At 31.6% G+C, this 4041-nt stretch overlaps 1 non-coding gene across 1 annotated transcript; it reads left to right on the forward strand.

Annotated features, from left to right (window-relative positions):
* The first annotated feature begins 2894 nt into the window (after positions 1–2894).
* On the forward strand, positions 2895–3057 carry LOC123940962. Its single transcript, XR_006818122.1, has one exon. It is a non-coding gene; the product is annotated as a U1 spliceosomal RNA (small nuclear RNA).
* Positions 3058–4041: the final 984 nt, after the last annotated feature.

Below are 4041 nucleotides of genomic sequence, written 5' to 3' on the forward strand. Positions count from 1 at the left end.
GATCAAATCATCCATCTATCCTTTTCTGCCTTTTTAAACTTTTTATTTTAAATTTACTCCTCAAAAAAGTGTTATTCTAAGGCTTAATAGTTCATTTTATATTCAGTCATGTTTATAATACAGAAAGATTTCATTGGAATGAAACAACCAGGGAAAAAAATGGCATTAAGACCTCCAAAAAGAAACATTCAATGGATAAATACAAACTAATGTATGAAGCTTTTAACAAAATGTAATTATTGTGGTAACATTGCAAGCAACAAAACTAATGAATCAAATAAACAATGGCAATTTGGAGGAAATATTTAAGGAAAACCATCGGCTTGGGGTGCCTGGGTGCCTCAGTCAGTTAAGTTTCTGTCTTAGTCTCACTTCATGATCCCAGGGTCTTTGGATCCAGCCTCACATCAGGCTGCCTACTCAGAGAGAGATTCTGCCCCTTCCCTAACCTCTGCCTTTCTCCCCCCATCCCTGCTCATGTTTATTTGCTTTCTCTCTTTCTCTCTCTCCCTCTCTCTTGTGCTCTCTCTCAAATAAATAAAATCTTGAAAAAAGGAAAAAAGAAAACCATTGGCTTGATGATAACATTGCTAACTAAAAATAGGTTCTTAGTATACAAAACTATTTTTTTTTTTCAAAGACCCAACTAGAAGATCCAAGATCATCATTGAATGAGTGCATTTGGCAACCATTCTGGACATAGAATTAATGCCCATTGGTCTGGCCTTGTGAATAGAGATTACCATAACACATACTCATGGAAAATAGTTCACTTTAGAGTTCATAAAACAATTAAAATATCTTTAGTAAGTATAATATTGAGAATAGTGAATTAGATGGATCATTAGTCTCAGCTGATATATTTGTTATATTTTTAGCATGCTCTTGGGATATGCCACTTTACTTCCTATACAATTTCCCTAACATCACTTAAATAATATTGATTAGCTAAACCTCAGTTGTGACTGTCCATAACAAATACATTCTTCTAAGAATTCAAGACAACATTTTAAGGTGTGAGACTGCTCAAAAAATATTCATAATACCTTTTTAGTAATAAGATTGTATGTATGTGTGTGAATCATAATTATATAGGTTGGTTTGAGTCTTCTTATTTCTTAGCTACTCAACTGAATATAAAATTATAGATTCTATTATACAAAAATAAAAAATACAAATAATTAACATTCTCAAACCTCCCAAGATTACAATTTGGCAGGAATATCTGGCAGATATTACAATCAGGTATCCACTAGGATATAAATAGAGAATACAGAATATTTCTTTTGGCACTTTTGTCAACAAGCTATACGAACAAATATTTTGGACATTTTCCAAGAAATATTTTTCCTAATTGTTAGATTGTTCAAAAGGAGTTCTTAAAATACAAAATCCTTTCTAAAAGAAAGTTATTTTAATTTAGTTTGAAGGAGTTAAAACACTGGTGACAAAAATAAATTGTGTTCTTGACTCTAAATTACCTTTCCTTGAACTTTTGTATACAATGTGAATGAACACTTCATGAAGGCCACATTCAACTAAATGCCTTCATAATCAATAATCACAAAGTACTCATTATCTGTATTTCTTCTAATTACAACCCACATTCTAGAAATATGTAGTGCATGGATTAAATACAAATGAATTTACTGCCTGTATTATGCTATTTAGAATGGTTTCACTGGGGGCACCTGGGTGGCTCAGTGGGTTAAAGCCTCTAACTTCTGCTTGGGTCATGATCCCAGGGTCCTAGGATCGAACCCCGCATCGGGGTCTCTGCTTGACAGGGAGCCTGCTTCCTCTTCTCTCTCTCTCTATGCCTGCCTCTCTGCCTACTTGTGATCTCTCTCTCTGTCAGATAAATAAATAAATCTTAAAAAAAAAAAAAAGAATGGTTTCACTGTATGTATGTTGGTAGTTTAAGAACTGACCAGCAGAGCCCAAATTGCAACTGAAGGTTTGAGTTTAACACATTAACAAAAAATAAGGTTAGTTTTTCCTAAATGCATAAAAAAAAATGGTTCATGAATAGGATTTCAGTGAAGTCATAATTATTTTGCAGAGTATAGAGTTAAGTTCTCATATATAATATATAGAACAAAATATGATAATTTAATAATGTGAAATGTTAATTCATCTTGGAATAAACAAGTAAATAATCAAATATCCTTTGCTTCAAAAGATAAAACAAGTATAGACCTTTTTGTCACTGGAATCAAATTCCTAATAGTATAATTTAAGAATTATATGTTGGCCACAACTATTAATAATTAAAATCAATTTTTGTGGTTTCAGTTTGATCATTTATTTCTATTATTAAAATATTTATGTTTCAACTGGTTTAGAAAGTGTATTTAAATTCTGTGAACATTCAGACTCATATAAGAAAAAGACACTATTGTGATATTTTAACTGATACATTTGAAAATTATAACTACATGTTTATAAATTTCAAATTTTACTTTAATTCTTATTAATTTGCTTTTTTATAATTTAACATTTACTAATTAGGATATGGTTTTCATAGAAATTAAGGAAATTGTCCAAGATTACATTACGAACCAAGGGTTCGTATGGGTGGTTAAATGGGTTAGAAGTGGCATTTAGATATATTTTTCTATCTAATTTTGAAATGTTTTTACTACTACACTCCTTATGCCTGTCACAGAAGTAAACTGTAGAAAATTATACATCTTGCTATTCATTATTTAGCAAGCAGAAATATTGCACAGGTGCTCAACATGCCATCATATTTTAGATGAAAATTAAAAGAATTTCTCAAAGATGAATACTGAGTAGTCATCATCAAGTAAAACTAAGGGAAAGGATATTCCAGAGTAAACAGTTTGGGTAAATGCATGGACAAGGGAATATAACATAAAAAGACTTCTGTGATACTTACCTGGCAGGCGAGATACCATGATCAAGAAGGTGTTTTTTCCCAGGGCAAGTCTTACTCATTGCCCTCTGAATGTGCTTACCCCTGTGATTTTCCCAAATGTGGAAAAGTGAACTGCAAAATTTGTGGTAATGGGGACTGTATTCTTGCTTTCCCCTAAAAGAAAAAAAAATAATAAAGACTTCCGTGAGATTAGACTACAGATGTCAGTTCATAGACCATAGAATAAGTGTGTGTGTTGTGTGTGTCTATGAGTGTTAAGGACGGGATGATAGGTAAGAGATGATATTTGTCTCACAAGCTAGGGCATTAATAAGAGAGTTTGTATTACATGAAAAAAAGTAACAAACAAAATCAGATGGACATTTCTGAATCTCAATCTTGCAGAACAGTAAAAAATATTTGAGGAAGATAGATTGCTATGGTATTCTTCTCACTATCCTCTCAACCCTCAAATAAGTGCAGATATCCTTTGCATATGATAATATCATTTTCAGAATGTTATGATTAAAATGATGCCAAAAAATAATACTGAACTCAAAAATAAACTGATTTAATTCTCTTTCATTTTTAATATAAACAATAAAAGTTGAACCCAAGCACTTGTCTGACATCATAAGTGAAGATTAAGTTATCTCATATAGCAATCTATATTTATTGAAACAATTTTGAAATGTAGCTAGTGGAGTAAATTTTAAGGTATAGTATGATCATAATGATGCCTACTTTAAAAATATCAATATTCATACCCAATAACCCCAAGCAAATAAGCCCTTAGGAAATGTTCACATTCCTTGAGTTTCCCCACAGTCAACACTATTCCCTTTTCACACAATGTGGACTAAGTAAATCAAATAGTAACTATAATTTCATGTAAAATTTGTGATAACACACTCTGCGCTGACACAGAGTCACAACCTGGAGTTTGGAAAACACTGACAAAATGGTATGAACAAATTCTATTTCACTATGTTAACCACAATTCTTTTACACAGCCAAGATCAGCTACCTAGCTGAATGCTATCTTCATATTACTTCTCTGTGCCACTAGCTACAATTATAAAGTGTTGAATACTTTAATTTTTCATATCCAAATGGTTTTGAAATAATATAAATATTTAAAGCAATCAGAAGAAAATGAA

The sequence above is a fragment of the Meles meles genome, chromosome 4 (genome assembly GCF_922984935.1).
Source record: "Meles meles chromosome 4, mMelMel3.1 paternal haplotype, whole genome shotgun sequence".
Taxonomy (NCBI): Eukaryota; Metazoa; Chordata; class Mammalia; order Carnivora; family Mustelidae; genus Meles; species Meles meles.